This window comes from Miniopterus natalensis, chromosome 2 (assembly GCF_054644295.1).
Source record: "Miniopterus natalensis isolate mMinNat1 chromosome 2, mMinNat1.hap1, whole genome shotgun sequence".
Lineage (NCBI taxonomy): Eukaryota > Metazoa > Chordata > Mammalia > Chiroptera > Miniopteridae > Miniopterus > Miniopterus natalensis.
The window spans coordinates 109,605,574-109,625,946 of NC_142082.1; the positions used below are offsets into that span (position 1 = coordinate 109,605,574).

A 20,373-nucleotide genomic window follows, 5' to 3' on the forward strand; every position below is an offset into this window, starting at 1 on the left:
CCAGGAGGTAGATGCCATTGTCTAATGATTACACAGGAGAGGAACTTTCCCAGGATTGTACAGCTAGTAACTGAAAGATCTGTTAAAATCAAGCCATGTGGCTCTGGAACCCACCCTTTAAACACTTCACATCTCATAGACTAAGGGAGTAGTACACCTGAACTACTTTGACCAGTGTCTGGCTCACTTTAAGCATCAATCCCTGGTAGCTATTATTATTATCAATTGGTTTTTATTGTTTGAGCTTCTGGGCTAGGAAAATGGAACTGGAATTGAAACCTTCGGTATCCAAGGCCCCCAGCCTTTTTCATCATCATCATCATCATCATCATCATTATTTTTTGCTGCTGTGCATTTTCCCCTAAGGAGAACCAAAGTCCCCAAACACTTCAGCTTGAATTACACAGTTGGAAACTGTCTGCATAACAAAAGTGTGTTTTAAAACTTAACATTTTTTCCGTCGGCTCCGCCTCATCTCTGTTACTGCTTTTCCTCTTCACTCCCTGTGCACTCCTGCCGTCGCTTCACAACTTGTAACCAGACGAAAAGCCGCCTGTCCTCAGGGGCTGGGTGTTTTGAATCTTGTGAGAGCTTTGCCCAAATCGTAAGGACATTTACACATAGTACTTTTATTGCTAATATCTAAGAAAACGGAAACGTTAAAGCCGTTAGGAAAGGCAAGATTTATAAGACAGTTTGCAGTCCCGGGAATCATATTTATTGTGAGTTGGAACTCAGAAGGTTATAAGATCAGGGGAGAAGCTTTTATTATTTCTCTGCTCCATAAGCCAGAGAGGAATGATTCTTCAGCTTATAGCTGACACCTAAGATGGTTTGTGTCTCTAATGACAGGCCAGCCACAGAATAAAATTTCCTCCAAAGGAATGATCATCCTGAGCTCTTTAATGTGCAAACTATTTTTCATGCAAAACAGGGCGAGGACTTAACCCAGATTGGAAACCAGCTTCCAATTTTGTTGACCAAACTCGGGAGGACTTTCTGTGGATGATGCAAGATGATTTTGTGGGCATTGGTATTACTGGAAGTATACAGGAGCAGAAATCTGCTTTTCCAGGGAGTGACGATGTGTTTTTTTCTTTGTCATCATTTAATCGGTTGATCATCTAGAAACATTAGCAGCTATTTAGCTGTTTCAGTCCTGGTCCTATAGATACCATATCACTCTTATTCATAGGAGTTTTATGTTTTGCCAGGAGGTTGAGAATTATTTAGACATTACTGTAATGAAACCTTCCTGTGAGATATTAAGCTCGGTGTACACATGAGAGTCGCTTGAAATTTTCCGGCATTTTTGGATGGGTTCTTAGTGGTTTCTAACAGATCAGAATGAAAAAATCTTGGCTTTGGTATAGGCTTGGGTATTTAGAAGCTCACTCTTAAAAACCATGGATGAGACTGAAAAAATTCTATAAGAAAATACATCCTAAGGACCCTGGCTAGAGAGAGCCTGCAGGGTTATAGATGATAGAGCTCGTCCCTCTCTTTGCTCTAGCTAATTGCTTTCAGCTTTTGTATTTGGGAAAGCAATCAATGTGTCTCCTTTCCTTTTAAAGATGCTGATAATACTTCAGTGTGTCGAATAATGGAGAATTTTGTTTTAACACCGAAGCAAAGTGAAGGACACCCCCCCTTTGCCCTTTGACCAACGAGCGCTGTGGGACTTCCTTCATTTACTCTCAGTAGATTATTCCAGGCCCTGGATTCCAAAGCAAACATGGGTTTGAGAAGGAGAGCCAGGCAGGGCAAGTCGGGCAATGATTTAAAACTTTCCATGGGCTCTAGAACCCTTTATAAAGGCTTTGTTTATTTATTTTAAACTCTCACAGGAAGAACTGTTATCACAGATTCCTGACAGAAGAATGGAAAGATCACCCTGGCCAAGTGGCTAAGTTGGTTGGAGCGTGGTCCCATGCGCCAGAGGACTGTAGGCTTGATTCCCCATCAGGACACATACCTGGGTTGTGGGTTCAAGCCCGGTCGGGGCTTATATGGGAGGCAATGGATTGATGTTTCTCTCTCATTTCTCTCTCTCTCAAATCAATAAAAACATCTCCTTGGGTGAGGATAGAAATAAATAAATAAAAGATGATATTTTTAAAGCATTTAGAAGAGTGCCTGGCCTATAGCAGGTGCTTAGTAAGTTAAAAAAAAGAAAGAGTGGAAGGATCTATGAATTGTGCTTCAAGTGTGTGTGTGTGTGTGCGTGCGTGTGCATGCGTGTTTATTGGGAGAGAAGAGGATGGAAGTGGTATCTGGGTTTGAGTCCTGGTGACATCACTCATTCGCTGTGTGAACAGGGAGTAATAACTTGGGCCATCTAGACCTTGATTCTCATTTGTTAAATATTTGCACTGCACATTTTAAAAAAGTGAGATTTAAATCAACTAATGAATAAAAAGAGCCAGAATGGCACCAGGCACCTGTATAAATTATGTATTGGAAAGATGCAGGACTGTTCTGTAAGACCTTTGTAGAATGACAGGATGGCACTGAGTTGAGATGTGGGTGACTCCTTTGACTGGAATCATAGACAGTTTAAAGCCTTAGATTTCTAACAGTTGGTCCTCACAATAAAATCACAATGCATAAAAGATAGGTCATGCTTTGGTATTTTTGGCCAGTGGAGAAAACACAAGTTTTAAAAATGAGATATATTTTATATGCAGAAAAGTGCACAGATCTTGAACAATTTAGTGACTTTTGACAAGTGATAACATTCATTTCTCTTACCTAGAAAGTTCCTTTGTGTCCCTTTCTGGCCAATACTTACCATTTTTCAGGGAAAACCATTCTTCTGATTTCTATCACTTCAAACTAGTTTTACCTTTTCTGAACTCTTTATACATGAATAATACAGAATGATTTTGGGATGCATTCATGTTGTTTTGTATATCAGTAGTTTGTTTCTTTCTGATATCCCATTGTGTGAAGTTATTACACTTTTTTTATCCTTTGTTGATGAACATTTGGGTCTGTTATGAATAGATTTGATATAAACATTACTGTACAGGCCTGTTTTGTGGGCAAATGTTGTATTTCTGTTGGGCAAATATCAGTTTCCCACTAGCCATATATGAGAGTTCCAGTTGCTCTACATCTTCACCAACATTTGGTATTGTCAATCTTTCTAATTTTAATCATTTTGGAAATAGAAATCTTTACCTCCTAATTTAGGTCAAGTGATTTACAGCAGTTATTTAAAATCTGAGTGTCTTGACACAGTACTGGCTCTGTATTGGTTATGATTTATTACAAAGAATTTATTTAAAGACAATAATAATAAGAGTTTAAGCACTCAAGCTTATAAATAGTTTTGTTTATATATTAAAGAGGAGGATTCAAGGTTATCTCCAAAATTGCATGACTCTGAATTATGGGCATCATGACATATATTTTTTCTGAAAGAGATAAAAGGGATATAGTTAATGCTACAGAAATTATTCTACAGACTCCTAACTATGTTGCAATTGTAGCAAGTGTAAGTTCTAGATACAGTCTTAACACCTGCAGCAATTATGAATTACTGTAAGATAGGATGAGAAACTTGTAAAAACTCAGGGGCTAGCAAGTAAAAGTTTGCACAACTTAATAAGGCAGTGTGTGGTCTGTGTTCAGGTAGCTCCATCTACCTGTCCATTCTTCCATCTATCCAGTCAACGAATATTTACTGAGCACCTAACATATGCTAATCACTGGGTTCAGTTCTGGGAATACAAGGATGACGAAAGTGTAGGAAGTTTCCAGCCTAGTGGGAACACAGATGATTGTACAGAAGTTGCTCAGCGCTTAAAACAGAGATCAAGATTGCAAGTTTAGTATTAAAATTTTACAGATGTCGCAAGAGAACCCAAGGATAAGTTAATGACACTATTTATTAATTTGTACAACATTTGTTAAGCTCCCACTGGATGTTAGGGACTTTGGTTACTGAGTAACAAAAATCAGAAAACAATTTCTGCTCAGTGGTTTTTAAATGCTAGTGCACACAAGAATAAAAGGGAGCTTGTTAAAAGTGTCAGTTTCCTGATTTTTGTAGATCAAGGGTGGCCAGAAATTTGAATTTCTAATAGGCATTCTATGAAATTTTGATGCCTGTGGTCTGTGAGCAACCTTTTGATAAACATCCTATAGCTTATTGGAGAAGAAAGACATAAACACTTAATTATATGACCACATAAATGAGCAATAATGGAAATATGCACAAAGGGGGTAAATTTACTTCCACCCCCAGGAAAACAAAATCTCTCTTTGTCATTTTGTATGTCTGAAGGTGACTGAGTAACATTAACACTATGCTTACATTGTAATTATCAACAAGAAATTGTTGCCATGCTGAATTCAGAGTCAAGATGGTACCTATGACCTGAATTTCCAGCCTGTCCTATGAATTTTAGACTTGTCAGCCCCGATAGCTGTGTGAGCCAATTCCTTAAAATCTCTCTCTCTCTCTCTCTCTCTCTCTCTTTTTAAATCAATCCAGCCACAGGGACTCTGCTTCTCTATGGCAACAGTTGGTTAGGGCTGGTTGTCAGCTGTCTCATTTCTAAGGGGGCATTTGTGTTCCAATTCACCCACCTGACACAAGTGCTCATGTATCTAATCTGCCTGATCTCTGTAGGCATTTGGGTTTCTGACCCTCAATCTAAAGAGACATAAGGTTAAACCTTGGTGTTTAATAGGCCAGGCCAGATTAGGAGCTTTGGCGATTCTAGCATGGGAAAAAATAAGGTGTCCATCTTCCACTCCCTCCCTTCACTTTGCTTTTATGTATTTAAAATTAAAAATATCATTAAACCATACAAAAGTATATGCCAGTCCCATGAAGTTCTTATTTTTCCCCCCTCAAGATGACTTCCTGGGTGCTTGGTGGGAAATAGCAAATTCTTTCCAAAGTAATTTTGTGTGTGCTATTGCTTTGCTGGTATCTAACTATAGACTTGGCCTGACTCTGAGGACACTGGGTTGCCTCCAACCTACACCATTTCCACATGACCACATCAAAATTGCAGTTAAGCTATAGAACAATCATCACTGAGAACCATCTGAAGTCTACCTGAACAGAAGTCTTATAATTAAGGATAGAAAGAAGAAACCACACCAAGACTGGTAGGAAGGGCGGAGACATGGAACAGGCTGGTAACACACCCACGTGTAGCTGATTAAACATCAGGCGTTTCAGTGCTGGGAAGAGAAGTTCCCATAACTCATGGCTCTGAAAAACCAGCAGAGATTGTAAGACAGAGAGCTGCTGCCCTAGCCAGTTTTGTTCAGTGGTTAGAGCATTGGCCCACAGACTGAAGGGCCAGGGTTGGTTGTGGCCAAGGGCACGTACCTCAGTGGTAGGCTTGATCCCCAGAGGCAACCAATCGATGTGTATTTTTCACACTGATGTTTCTCTCTCTGTCTTTCTCTCTTCCTCTCTCTCCCTTTCACTCTCTCTGAAAAGCAATGGAAAAAATACCCTCGGGTGAGGATTAAAAAAAAAAAAGACAGAGAGCTGCTAAAGTCTCAGGCATGCCTCTGAAAGGGCTTTCACATGAACTTATTTGGGCTCACTTGCTCTGAGCTCCGGCCCTGGTGCAGCAGCTTTAAAGGTGCTAGAGATATATGAGGAGGAGCTGAATTGTCTGGCTTTAGGGTAAGGGCTGGAGGGGCCACGTTCTTCCAGACAGAAGTGCTGGCAGACGCCAGCATTCCTTTGCTGAGCCCTCTGCCTGCAGGTACAGACCACCAACCCAGCTAACAACACCTTTCAGCCCATCCTGGCGATCCCCTGAGACCCTGCCTCACCCAACTTGCAAGCACACTCAAGACATTTCCAGAGGCTTTTCCATACAAACGGCCTGTCTTGGCTCATGAGTGCGGACTAACCTAAAATCTCTCAAAGGTTAACAAACCTCCAAAAAGCAGCATCTGGCTCAGCGTGCCCCATACCTCTTACTAAGCACTCCCAAGTCTGGCATTACTGGCAACCAGCCTTGATTCACAACTTAGCCTCTCCCAGGCACCTCCAAGCTCAGCAAAACCTGCAATCATTTGCAGATCACTTCGTAACTCCCTACAAGGTGGCCCTGAGAGGAACAAGGCAGCAGCTGACCGTGGTCTGCACCGGAGTCCCTCCCAAGAGGCCACCGGACCAACACACCTGGTGGCCAGCTTCAGACCATCAGAGCACCACCCAACGCCCACCACAAATGACACACCAAAAGGTCAGACTCAGCAATCACCAGAACCCCGCTAAAGCAAATCCTGCTCTGTGGGGTCAGCCCTACACAACAGGTCCTCTGCTATACTCCAAACCAGTCCGCACAATCAATCAGCTTGAGGGTGAATCCTTCCAATTGATGTGCCAACAGCAATCAAGGCTCAGCTACCACAGGAGGGCACACACAACCCGCACAAGGACACACCTGGAACACCTGTCTCAGGCGACCAGGGAGACTGTACCAATCAGTCCCATAGGACACTTACAACATAAGACCACTCTACCAAGATTGGGAGACATAGCAACTCTATCTAATACATTGAGACATATAAGGAGGCAGCCAAAATGAGGAGACAAAGAAAGATGTCCCAAGTGAAAAAACAGAACAAAACTCCAAACAAACAAACAAAATAAAGAAAATGGAGACAAGCAATCTACCAGATGCAGAGTTCAAGACACTGGTTATAAGGAAGCTCAATGATCTCAGTGAGAACTTCAACAAAGAGATAGGAAACATAAAATTAGAGATAGAAACCATAAAAAAGAACCAGTCCTAAATGAGGAATACATTACAGGGAATCAACAGAAGATTAGATGAAGCAGAAGATCAAATCAGTGATTGGGAGGAAAACATAGCAGAAAACATCCAATCAGAACAGCAGAAAGAAAAAAGAATAGAAAAAACGAGGGCCTCTGGGACAACAACAAACCTAACAACATTTATGTCATAAGAAAACCAGAAGGAGAAGTGAGAGATCAAGAATTGAAAACATATTTGAAAAAATAATGATGGGAAACTTCCCCTACTTGGTGAAGGAAATAAACATACAAGTCCAGGAAGTGCAGAGGGTCCCAAACAAGAGGAACCCAAAGAGGCCCACACCAAGGCACATCATAATTAAAATGCCAAAGATTAAATATAAAGAGAGAATCTTAAAAGCAGCAAGAGAAAAGCACTTAGTTACCTACAAAGGAGGTCCCATAAAGCTGTCAGCTGACTTCTCAACAGAAACTTTGCAGGCCAGAAGAGATTGGCATAAAATATTCAAAGTGATGAAAAGCAAGTACCTACAAATAAGATTACTCTACCCAGCAAGGTTATATATAAGAATCAAAGGACAGATAAAGAGTTTCCCAGACAAGAAAAAGCTAAAGGAGTTCGTCACTACTGAACTAGTATTATAAGAAATGTTAAAGGGACCTCTTTAAGAGGAAAAATAAAAAAATAAGAAATATGGATAATAAAATGGCAATAACTACATACCTACCAATAATTACTTTAATGTAAGTGAATTAAATGCTCCAATAAAAAGACACAGGGTAACGGAATAAATAAGAAAATAAGACCCATACATATGCTGCTTACAAGAGACTCACTTAACAGGCACACACAGATTGAAAGTAACGGGATAGAAAAAGATATTCATGCAAATGGAAAAAAAACACCTGGGGTAGCAATACTTATATAGGACGAAATAGACTTAAAACAAGAGATATAACAAGAGACAAAGAAGGATCCAGCAATTACACTTCTGGGTACTTATTCGAAGAAACCCGAAACACTAATTCAAAAAGACACATGTATTCCTGTGTTGACTGCAGCATTATTTAGGATAGCCAGGATACAGAAGCAGCCCAAGTGTCTGTCTACAGACGAGTGGATAAAGAAGAGGTGGTACATGTATCCAAAGAAATATTACTCAGCCATAAAAAGAATGAAGTCTTTCCATCTGCAACAACGTGGATGGAACTAGAGGGAATTATACTAAGTGAAATAAGTCAGACAGAGAAACACAAATACCACATGATTTTACTTATATGTGGATTCTAAAAAACGAAACAAACAATCAAACAAAGCAGAAACGAACTCATAGATACAGAGAACATTTCCATGGTTGTCAGATGGGAGTGGGAATGGGAAGACAGGCAAAAAAGGAGAAGGGATTAAGATGTGCAGATTGGCAGTTATAAATACAGTCGCGGGGATGTAAAGTATAGCCTAGGGTATATCAGTAATATTGTAATAACTACATATGGTGTCAGATGCGCACTAGGCTTATCAGGTTGGTCACTTGTAAGCCATATAAATATCTAATCACTCTGTTGTACACCTGAAACTAATATAATATTGTATGCCAACTGTAATAAAAAATAAAAAAAATTAGAAAATAAAAAAATTAAAAATAAATAAAAATGAAAAAGTCCCACAGCATTTCCTTTCAGGAGCTAAGCTGTATGGGTGTGCACACAGGGGATGGCAGTGGCTTCTGGTGTGTCCCAAGAAGGCTTTGAATTTGGGTCATGTCTGAGGTTCGAGCCTTTGAACCCAGGCGTGGGTGACTAGTTTTTATATGTTGCTCAGGGGATGGAACCTGACCGAGTGGATCCTAGGGAAGTCTGCGTATCTAGAGAGCAGGCGGCCCTTTCTAGCTGAGTCAGCACTATGGTCTTAGGAACACGAGTCCTTTGGGGTGATAAGAAAGAGGACATTTAAGGGCAAGAGGTAAGATCTCCGGGTTCTTCTTTCCTGTTCTCTCCTCTGAATTCTACTCTGAGAAGTATCAGATTAGATCTCCTTTCTGTTTTGTTTTCAACCTGGATTCTTGTGGTAAGAAGCAAAAATACACGGTACTTTTGTTTCTGTTTCAACATGAAACAACATTCAAAAAACTGGAGGCTACAGGAGAGCAGACCCCATGACCAAATCTGATAGCTGTTAGCATGTCCGTCTGTTTGGGTCTCTCACTTAACCTGGAAGAATCCTCATAGGGTTGATTTTCTGGTTGTGATACATGCAGGACCCCAGATGAAGACTTCCCGAGCAGAAGAGGGAAAACAAAAGAGAGAGAGACATACAAGTGGACTGGGAGGCCTGTCCTAGGCTCATATTGCAGAACCTCCAGTCTGTGGGGCTGTATGTTTACTTGGTGTTCTTTCTGGACTGTAAGCTTTTCACGGCCAAGACTAATGTCTCCTTAATCTCTGTATCCCCTTCACTTAGCAAAATCTCTGGTATGTGATAGGTGACCATGAATGCAAAGCAGGAATAAAGGCCTATAGACCCTAAGTATTTGGGGAGGGGCATCTAAGGGGGCAGCACAGATGAGAGGGGTTCTTAGTCAGAAGGCTCAGGCTTCCATCCTGGCCCCACCTCCTCTCACAGCACAGCCTTGGACAAAGTGCTCCACTTTTCCAGGCTCCCCTTTCACGTCTGAAAATGCTGATAAAATGCTTTATGGTGATCTCTGTCTTCCACGGGGTTCAATGAGTTATAGTGTCATGGGTTGGGCAGGGCATTTCACTTCTATGAGGCAGCTAGGTTTTGAAATAAAAATCTGAAGGGTATATTGAGCTAGAGATCTTAGGTGGCTTTGATGGATGTGGTGGAGTCTAAAGAAGTGAGGATACTGGGTTTGAGAAAGAGGCTGGAAATGGCTAGGGAAGGCTGAAAGTAGGAAATAAATTGAATTCTAGTGGGATTGGCAGGGGGAAAGTGAGAGAACTGAGTAGCTAGGCAAATTGTGCCCTGAGCTATGAAATTTCCCACGGTGGGCAATGGGACTTTGCCTTCAGATAGCTTAAGGATTTTTGACTGGTATTGTTATTTACCCAGTGTTTTGCTCTTAAGGAAAATAGATCTCATCTTGAGTCTTCCAGGAAATTGGTTGAACAAGTGGGTAAATTTTAAGGCTATTTTAATTTATTCTGAGTTTTGAGTGTGTGTTTTTTTTCTTCCTCATGAACTTGCTTGCAATGTACAAGAGAGTTGTAGGACATTTCCAACTCTGTCATCTACATATTACTTGATATTATATGCTTTTCTGTTTTTGTCTTTATTATTTTTTTGGACATGGAAATACATTTATGTAATTCAAGAACTAAAATGATGAGAAAACCATGCCTTGGGAAATCTTGCTCCCTCCCCAGTCACTGCACATTTACTCTGCTCCCAGCTCCCGCTTAGGGAACCACATTTATTAGTTTTGTGTGGCTCCTCCCAGTGTTTCTTAATGCATATCAAGCGAATGTGAATATAGTCTTTATTTTCCTCATTCTTATTCAAGCACCACAATTTCTTCTCCCAGTTCTCTAGAGAAGGGCCCTTGAATTGCTTCAAATCTTTTGCTGTTGCAAACAATGCTGTACACACTCTGGTTTTCTGTTTGCTGGTATATGTGTAAGGCGTCCTACAAATGTTCCCCAGGGCTGGCATTGCTGGACCCAGCATGAACATATTTGTAATTTTGATAGATGTTGCCTAATTGACCTCCTTACAGTTATATCTGTTGCACTCCTGTGAGCACCTATGAGCCTGCCAGTGTCCCCACAGCCACCCAACATGATATCTTGTCACACTTTTGCCAGTCTGAGAGGTGAGACATTGTCTTATTGTAGCTTTAACTTGCATTCCTCTTACTGTGACTGGAGTCAAGCATCTTTCCATGTGATTAAGAGCCATTTATATTTTTAATTCTGTAATTTATGCATTTATGTCCTTTGCCTATTTTTCAGTTACTTAAAACTTTTTGTTTTAGAATACCGTGGACATCCATTGATCAACTGTTTACTAATCAACTACTGTGTAGCAGGCTCTGTGAAGGCACTGACTAGACAGAGTTGAGCAGGATGCTGGCCTTGCCTTCCAGAAGTTCACAATCTAATGGAGGAGCCTTATATCTATTATTTATCTATATCTATCTATCTATCTATCTATCTATCTATCTATCTATCTATCTATCATCTATCATCTATCTATCATCTATCTATCATCTATCTATCTATCTATCATCTATCTATCTATCTATCTATCTATCTATCTATCTATCTATCTATCTATCATCTATCATCTATCTATCTATCATCTATCTATCTATCTATCTATCTATCTATCTATCTATCTATCTATCTATCATCTATCTATCTATCTATCATCTATCTATCTATCTATCTATCTATCTATCTATCTATCTATCTATCATCTATCTATCATCTATCATCTATCTATCTATCTATCTATCTATCTATCTATCTATCTATCATCTATCTATCATCTATCATCTTCTGTCATCTATCATCATCTATCTATCATCTATCATCTATCTGTATCTGTATGCAAACATATACAGAAAGAAACACAATCTAATGCCCAAGCACTATGATAAAGGGGTGTGGAAGGTGTCCCGGGCCCAGCAAGGTGGGTGAGTGTGCTGGGGTCAGAGCACACACTTTATAGATGGAGAGAGGTGAAGGACAGCCAGCTGAATAAGTTGTGAGGCTCCTGGGTCCTTGCTCCTTCACGCTGCTCTCCAGCCCTCATTCCAGGGCCCTCTTCTGCACCAGTCACTGTGTGAGTGCTAAATACATGTTCCCTGAGCGCAGTAACTGAAGAAGAGTCTGATGTAAGAGCCCTGCTGAGGTGTGAGAAGGCTGGGCTGATGGTGCAGGGCAAGGTCATTGCCCCGGGTCAGCTATGGCAGCTCCCTCCTGCTCTTTCCCAGTCCCTTCCCTCACAGGCAGGCGATGTTGGAACTTTCTTTCACTCTTCTCTCTTTCAAGGAGCTGAGCCACCAAACTTGGTTCCCGTTCTCTCTCTCCTTTTTCCCTTTACTTCACTTTAGCCTCTTGTTTCACTGTCTTCATGCCCCCTTTCTCTCTCCCTCTCCCTCTCCGTCTCCGTCTCCGTCTCCATCTCCGTCTCCGTCTCTGTCTCTGTCTCTGTCTCTGTCTCTGTCTCTGTCTCTGTCTCTGTCTCTGTCTCTGTCTCTGTCTCTGTCTCTCGGCTAGCATCCTTGCCCCTGACACCACTACCACCACCCAACTCTCTCCGGCCTCACAAAGACAGGTGTTATATTAGTTTCCTAGGGCTGCTGTAACAAAGTACCACAAACTTGGTGGCTCCAAACAACAGAAATTTGCCCTTTCACAGTTCTGGTGTCCAGAAGCCCAAAACCAAGATGTTGGCAGGGCCGTGTTCTCTTAAAGTTTCTAGGAGAAGACTCCTTTCCTCCTTTCTGGTGATTGCCGGCAATCCTTGGCATTCCTTGGCTTGTGACAGCATCACTTCAGTTTCTGCCTCTGCTTGCCCTCTGTGCATATCTGTATATAAATTTCCCTTCCCTTATGAGGACACCAGTCACTGGATTAAGGCCCACCCTAATCCAGTATGTCCTCATTTTAACTTGGTTACACCTGCAAAGACCCTATTTCCTAGTAAGGTCATATTTACAGGTACCGGGGGTTAGGTCTTTAACATATGTTTTTTGGAGACACAACTCAGTGGGTAACATGTGCCCTATAATTGTATCTTGCTTGACAGTTTTCAAAGTCACTCATAATCCTTGCAGAAAGCAGATTATAACATCTGGCTAAGAACACACACTTTGGTGCAGATCTGAATTTAATTCCTGCCTCTGCCCCTTAGGATGTGACCTTGGACAACTGACTTTTGCTCTTTAAGCTTCAGCTACTACATCTATAAAATGGGGAAAGCAGTCCACCTATCCCATAGTCACTCCATATGGAGTACTTAGCACCTAGGACATACTAAAAAAACAATGGGCCTCATTGTCCTGCGGGGGGACTATTCTCTTTCCTTCTCCACTTGCACGTTGTCACATGGACTTGGAGCAGAGCCTGACACCAGACGTGTGAGCCCAAACTGAATGTTCTACATACACAGGCCTGCCCATATTAAGCCTGCTGGCCTAGAAGATGTCAAATCGACTCAAGATTTACCCACGAGACAAGCTGAGCTTTCCTTTCTCCATGTCCCTTCCTGTCCCTGTCTTGTCTGTGTGCCAAGCTTAAAGTGGCACAGCGTGAATGCTAAGAAAACAAACTTATGGGAAGAGGGGTGTGTGTGAGGTTAGATCACCCCAGCCGGATGCACTGCACACAGCTCCCCTTTCCCCCCACTTTCTGTTTGCCTTGTAGGCACGCGAATTCCCCACAGGGTGGGATAGATCTCGCCTGCCTTGGTTTTTTGCAGATTTCATGCTCTTTGATGCTGGTGTGGCTCTGAAGGAGCAGCTGGTAAGGACAAACCACCATTTGTTGTTGGGGAAAAAAATAAAACGAAAGGAAAAAAACTCCAGGCTTTTATCTCTGTGTCCCTCTAAATTGCCAAAGGTCTTATTGTAGAGAGAGGGAACAAGTGGGGTTTTATCTTCCTGCCCCTGCCAGGCAGCCACGTGAACATCAAAGCTCTCAGAGCCTTGGGGGGGGGGGTAATGTGAGAAGAGACAAAACCAGGCTGGACTCCACCAAGGAATGCCAGGGGCTCCCGGGGAGCTGGGCTCTTTTGATGGTGGCTGTCTGGGCAGGAAGAGGAGGAGCTCGCAGTCTTAGCGCGGAGAGGGGACTCTCTGCTGAGTCTGGAGTCAAATTGATGACACCACTCTGTATGGGGAACAAGATGTTCTCTTCACAATCAGAATGCCAGCCGCCTATCGAAGAGGTAGGGTAACACTGAAGGCACAGTAATAGGAACCACAGAGCCACCAGTTTTGTTCTGTGCATGTGTAATGTGCTGGGATCTGTGATAAGTACTTTATATATATAGTTTCATTTAATCCACATCACAACATTATATTATAGTGATTGCTATCTCCTTCGTACATATGAGAGAACTGAAAGGGTTAAGCGACTTGCCTAAGGTCACTTAGAGGCAGATTTAAACCCAGGTCTGCTGCCATCAAAATTTGTCCTTATGCATCAGGCTCTATGGCCTCCTATGACACTTTAACAAACAAACAAACAAACAAACAAACAACAAAGATAAATTAATCTTTTTTCAGTGACCAATAATAAACATGGAAGAGGTAAATGGCAATGGAGAGAAGGTGGGTTTGGAGTTGGAGCAGGATACAAATTTTGTCTTATGTGTGACCCTGGATAGGTTACCTTGGATGCAAGTTACAAATTCCCTGAACCTCAGGTTTTCATCTGTACAATGAGCATGTTCAAAGACATCTTACAAGGTACAGGATGCTTTTGGATGTAAGGAATGAAAAACTCCCGTTCAACTTGCTTGAGTAAGAAAACTTATTATCTCACGTATCAGGAAGTCCCGAGGAAGACCAATTCCAGCCTCGGTTGGTTCCTGGCTCCACGCTGTTATGAAGAACGCAGGGGTTTTCCTTCTTTCTGCTCTGTTATGTTTGGTGTGGCAAATTTTGTCCTTAGTCAAGATAGCTGTTCTCATGATCACAGTATGGACCCCACGGTTCCGGGCATCACGTGTAGACTCATAAAAAGTGTGTGCTCCTCCTCACATAGCTCTTTTTAAGAGCATGAAACCTTTCCTTTTGGAATCTCTCCTTCTGCCCTCGCCTCCCAGCTATGTCTGAATGATCACTGGTCAGGGGCCAGGACCCCCGTGGCAGTCTCAGCGGTCAGGTAGGGTCTCCTTTCCTGAGACTTGGGGGGAAAGGCGAGCACTACTGGTCCAACACTGGAGTTCTTTTACCACCGAAGGAGGGGGGATAGCTGCTAGGTAAGCATTTAAAAAATGTCCTACAGGATGTCAGGTGCCCAGCACAGAGCCTGGCAGCTGCAAGGGCTGCATTTCCTTCCCTTCCTTTCACATGAATGAGGCGAGAGCCCATTTGATTAGTTTAGTTCCCAATTATGGGTTGTTTTGAAAAAGATAATATTGTGATGCCTTTATGCAACCCAACGGTTCAATGAAAAAAGAATACAGAGGGGTCGTCCTGGCTGAGAAGTGGTTAGGAATGGAGAGGGACGACAGAAGATGCATTTGTCTTACTGAAAGATAATTTTCAGATAAAGGGTAAACTCATGACCTAATACAGATATAAAATTAACAGGTGATACAAATTTTCTTTTACTCATATGATGCAAGGGAACTAGCCAGCTGTGATAACTGGCTTACTAGTTTGCTAGAGTTGCCATAGCACAGTAACACAGACTGGGTGGCTTAACAACACAGATTTACTCTCTCGCGGATCTGGAGGCTGGAAGTCTGGGCTCAGGATGCCGGCAGGGTGCGTTCCTTCCGAGGGCTGTGAGGGAGAGTCTGCTACACACCGTTTTCCAGGCTGTTGGTGGTTTGCCGACAGTGCTGGGCCTTCCTTAGTTTGTAGATGTGTTACCACGATCTGTGCCTTCTTATCCTGACCTCTTCTCACGCGTTCTATTCGTGTACGTGTTTGTGCAAATTTTGCCTTTTTTAATATGCACACAGTCATATTGGATCAGGGCCCATCCTAATGACCTCATCTGCAAGATCCTATTTCCAAATAATGTGACATTCACGGGTTCTAGGGGTTAGGACTTCGACATATCTTTTGGGGGGACACTATTCAACCTGTAACAATTGTTTCAAAGGAAAAATCAAAACAGCACAGATTTATACAAGTAGAGAAATGTTGAGGTGAATTACAAATGCAGATACAACTGGTTTTTCCAAAGGGCTAAGGGTGGTTGTGGGAGGAGGGCCAGCTAAATCACTACTAGACAGGATAGAAATGACATATCTATCAGTTACCTACAATTTACAAAGATTTTCAAAATAAATACAGCGAACAGGCCTAGAATCTCACAACCTGGAAGGGTATGCATGGTTTTCCATCAAAACATAAAATATTTTTCCATACTACTATTAGTCCATTTAGTCTGTCCTGTGGATCAAAGAGGATCCCAAAATCTGCTGTGCAGTAAGTGGTCTCGAAATCTCAACTTGCAACCACCTCTGTTTCCTAGTCCTGCGTTCTGTAACACCGGGGGTGGGGAGAGAGGGGAAGGGCAGGGAGGTTTGCCCAGGTTTCCTCAGTGGGGCTGTTGGATGCTTGAGGCCAGCAGTACCCTCGACGGAGATGTGTAGAGATGTTACAGATGCTCTCTGCTCATTCCCCCTTGGTAGTCTCAGGGAGGCAGGAAACCAGGCCACTCCATGGAGGGATGGAAGCGTTACTATAACTAATGAGCTGCGACATGCAGAACGCTGTGAGCCATTTTCTGCATTGTATTGACAATCTCCAGTCCTCATACCTCAGCCCCCAAAACTTGTGTAGGGCATAACTTCACAGGGTTATTAGCTCCATTTGCAGGGCCTTCTCAAATGCTTCTCATGGCCACATGGGTGTGAGAAAAAAGAGATGACAGAGACAGAAATAGGTATTCAAAGTGTCTATGTGTTAAGAATGAAACACAAGCAGGAACATCATAAGAAAGTGTTTTAAGAAATTGGACAGCTCAGCCGGCATGGCTCAGCAGCTGAGCATTGTCCTAGGATCCAAGAGATCTCGGTTCAATTCCCGGTCAGAGCACATGCCCTGGTTGTGGGCTTGATCCCCAATGGGGGTGTGCAAGAGGCAGCTGATCAATGATGACTCTCTCACCATTGATGTTTCTCTCTCTCTCCCTCTCCCTCTCCCTTCTTCTCTCAGAAATCAGTAAAGATCTATTTAAAAAAAAAGAAAAAGAAATCGTACAATGCTCGTGCCAGCAGCACATAGACTAAAATTGGAACGATACAGAGAAGATTAGCATAGCTTTCCAAAAAAAAAAAGAAATAAATTATACATGCAGGGGCTCTAGAAGGAAATCTCTTTTCCTTAGATAAAAATAACTTTGAGAAAGATAAGTTCAAGTTCAAGAATTCTCTTCCCCATGATTCATATTCTCAGACATTCTTTGGCATTCTCACTATACAGCTTCCCTCTTTTAACTGTGTTTCTTTTTTCCAGAAAGAGAAAAACATACTGGAGAAAGCCAGGCCAAGCCCAAGAATGTTGAGAACCCAAGGCTAAGTTCAAGGCCAAGGAACTTTGCACCAAGAAATGAATCCAGCTGTGACAAGGCAAGTCCCGTGGGGTGCAGCTCATAGTTGGCAGGAAGGCGGTCATTTTCCTTTCATCTTTTTGCCCAACTTTCTAATTTACTCCCACTTATTTAAGCTCTTACCAGCTTCCTAAGCATCACTCTGACCAGAAGTCCCCCAAGTAGATGTCCTTCCCTCTTCAAGTCTCAATTGTAAGTTCTATTTCAATGCCACAGGCCTCTCCAGGCAGAACCCACTTGGTGATGCCTGGGAAGCCCCCATCCTGTCTATTGGTGAACTTGGCTCACATATCTGAAGGGAAAGCATGAGAGGGCAGGGCTCTTTCCACTTTGTCTGGAAATCCCAGGCTTCTTCATTTCTTTTGCGACTTGGCCTGTGTGCTGTTTTGCCGAGCTGATTCATCACCAGGAACCTTCTATATCTTAGGAACCAAACACTCTTTCTAGACTTTGCCAAGTCCTCTAATCTATCCCTTCTTTTCAAATTTCTCCTATTTATTAAGTGCTGACTGCATGGCGGGCAATTTTCTAAGCACTTTAATGCATTATTACCTGTCACTGTCAAAGCAGCTCTGTGGGGCAGGTACAGTTCTGATTCCCAGTCCACAGTGGAGAAAACAAGGGTTAGGGCTGTCAGGAGACCTGCCCAGGGGCCCATGGAAAAGTTGAAGGGTGAGGATTTGAACCCAGGCCTAATCGACTGAAAAGCCAGTATAATTTTACTTGCTTGATCATGTGCCGTGGGGGAGAGATTTCTGTTGTGAGTTTCCAGGAAAATAATACTGAATCAATATATTTTGTTGGCTACAAAACCTTTAAGGATACTTGAGCGGCTGAAAATGACTCAGGGTGGGAGACTCGAGTTTGGTAAATTATGGTGAATTATTGGCATTCCTGCAACGTGATGTTTCCCTCTATTCATTGGATTGCTTCTTTTCATGTGCTTTTCCCAAAGGCTCTGACTTCTGGGGCCTCGCTAATCTCTCTGAAGGTGAAAGTTTGCATGATTTTCTGGGGATGAGACTTTTAATGAATCCTGGCCAGGTGGTATTGAGTTACATTTAGAAAAATATGAAGTTCTGTCTTTGGGTCCCCAATGGCTCATTTTTGTTATTCTTTTCCTCTTTGAAATAAACCCACTGACAGATTCCTTGCTTGACCAGACTTTGGTCAGGCCCTTGAACTTTCTCCGAGGCCCATTTGCGCACTCCTCACAAAATTTAGCAAGAGCCCTGGTAAGTCAGTTTTACCAGAACCCTCCTCCCTCAATATCTGCTGGTCCTCAGGATCCCAGCAGGTGCCTCATTCTCCACCTTCCCTCAGGCGATGTCTGATCACCCTGGCCTGTCTTCAATGAGGATCCTGTTGGGTGGCTTTGGCCAGAACCCCTCTTACCCCTGATGTTTCCTCAGTAATTTTCCCTCCTCTGCCCACCCTGCTCCTTGGTTCTAAATTCCCACTTGGCCGCGCTGTACTCAGAGTTGAGCCCAATCTCTCTCCCCCCTGCAAAGTCTCAGTGCAGAGCTCCCTACACCTGCCGTGAAGGTCCTGAGCAAAGTGGGCCTTACCCCCTTTAAACAAGGGTCATAGATTTCTTTCTTTTCTTTCTTCCTTTCTTTCTTTTTCTTTCTTCTTTCTTTCTTTCTTTCTTTCTTTCTTTCTTTCTTTCTTTCTTTCTTTCTTTCTTTCTTTCTTTCTTTCTTTCTTTCTTTCTTTCTTTCTTCCTTCCTTCCTTCCTTCCTTCCTTCCTTCCTTCCTTCCTTCCTTCCTTCCTTCCTTCCTTCCTTCCTTCCTTCCTTCCTTCCTTCCTTCCTTCCTTCCTTCTTTCCTTCTTTCTTTCTTCTTTCTTTTCTTTTCTTTTTTAGCAGTTATGGTGCTGTGACTTGGGTAGGATCAGACTCATCTCTGGACCCCAGACCTCTGGCCCAGGACCTCAGGGGTGCACCTTGGAAGCCCTTATCCTCACCCCTGACTGATTGAGATCCACTGGAGAGCCTGACTCCCGGACCAGTGCTCCAGGCAGGCACCTGTTGAAGCTGGTCAGGACAGATCCCGATTCCTGAGATTCTGAGTTTACTTCGGAAAGCATAGGTAGAGTGCCAGGCAAACGGACGCTGGGTCAGGGTCCCAGCTTTCTCTGTCGGTAGAAGCTGAGTTAGGGTCCGACCTCCTTGCTTGAGAAGTACTTGCGGAGCTGGAGGTCCCCTCTTCCTGGCTTTCTTGGCTGAGCGGGGATTATCCCCTGACTCTCTGGCCTGGAAGTCTTTCTTTTTTGGCTTTCTGGGCGGCCTCCGCTTTCTCTTTATTGGACTCTGCTTCTCCCGTGGGAACTCCTCAGTCAACCCCCTTCCTGAACCTCTACTGACTGTATGCTCTGCCAGCTCTGTCTGCTCTTTTTCCCATTGGCATGATTTTGCTGAGGATGATTTGGAACTTCCTTGGCCTCCTGGGAAACTTACATTCTCCCCAAAGGGGTCCCTGTAAGACCTCTCCCTTCCCATTGCGCCTGCTCCCACTTCCTCTCACCACCTTCAGGATTCCCTCCCGTTCCCTTGAATATTTTAAATGTCCCCTCCACGCCTCCACCTCCTCCATCCCTCTGGCTCCCCGCCAGACTTTTCTCACTGCAGCCCCTCAGCTTCCTACTGCCACTAGAGTTTTGAGCCCCCCTCCCCTCCAGCCGGGGCTCTCGAGTGACTTGGGACCTCCAAAAGCAGCCGCCTGAGGCTGAAAAGAGAAAAAAAGAACTATTTAGAAATAGAAATGAGTATTTGTCCACTCAGATGTGCACTGGACATGTCAGACAGCTGCTAGATAACTCCAGTCACTGCCCTCAGACCGAGTGCACAGCTTCTATCAGGTTATATATCAGGGCAGATAAAACCTTAGAAGGCTCCTTCACGAATACAGGTATACGGGTAACCCTACTTGCCCCGTTTGCTGGAAATGCAATTCAGGTAAATATATAATGTGGAGATAAGCCAGTGGGTTATTATTACCATGTTTTATTGACTCATGACTAAAACTGTAGAATGAAAGCTGTAAGATCTCTGTTTGCATCTGTCTTTGTGTTTCTGTATGTATGTATGCTCTACATATGTTATATTTTTCCATCTCCAAGTGATATTACCAATCTTATTTATAAACGTCCTCAATAGAGTTCCATTATAATTAGCTTTGAAGGAAATAAACACATATAAACTAAGTTTTCCTAAAACTCAGAAATATAAAAATTAACCCAAGTTTTTTTTAGTTTTTTTTTTTAAGTTCACATGATCTGGGATATCCTTTAGTAAATACAGTTTTAAAATTGTTGGTAAAATAAAACAGGGATGCCTTCAGAG

The 20,373-nt window shown here is 42.8% G+C and overlaps 1 pseudogene; it reads left to right on the forward strand.

Annotated features, from left to right (window-relative positions):
• Positions 1–16,681: 16,681 nt before the first annotated feature.
• On the forward strand, positions 16,682–16,775 carry LOC148093779 (U6 spliceosomal RNA; annotated as a pseudogene).
• The last annotated feature ends 3,598 nt before the right edge of the window (positions 16,776–20,373 follow it).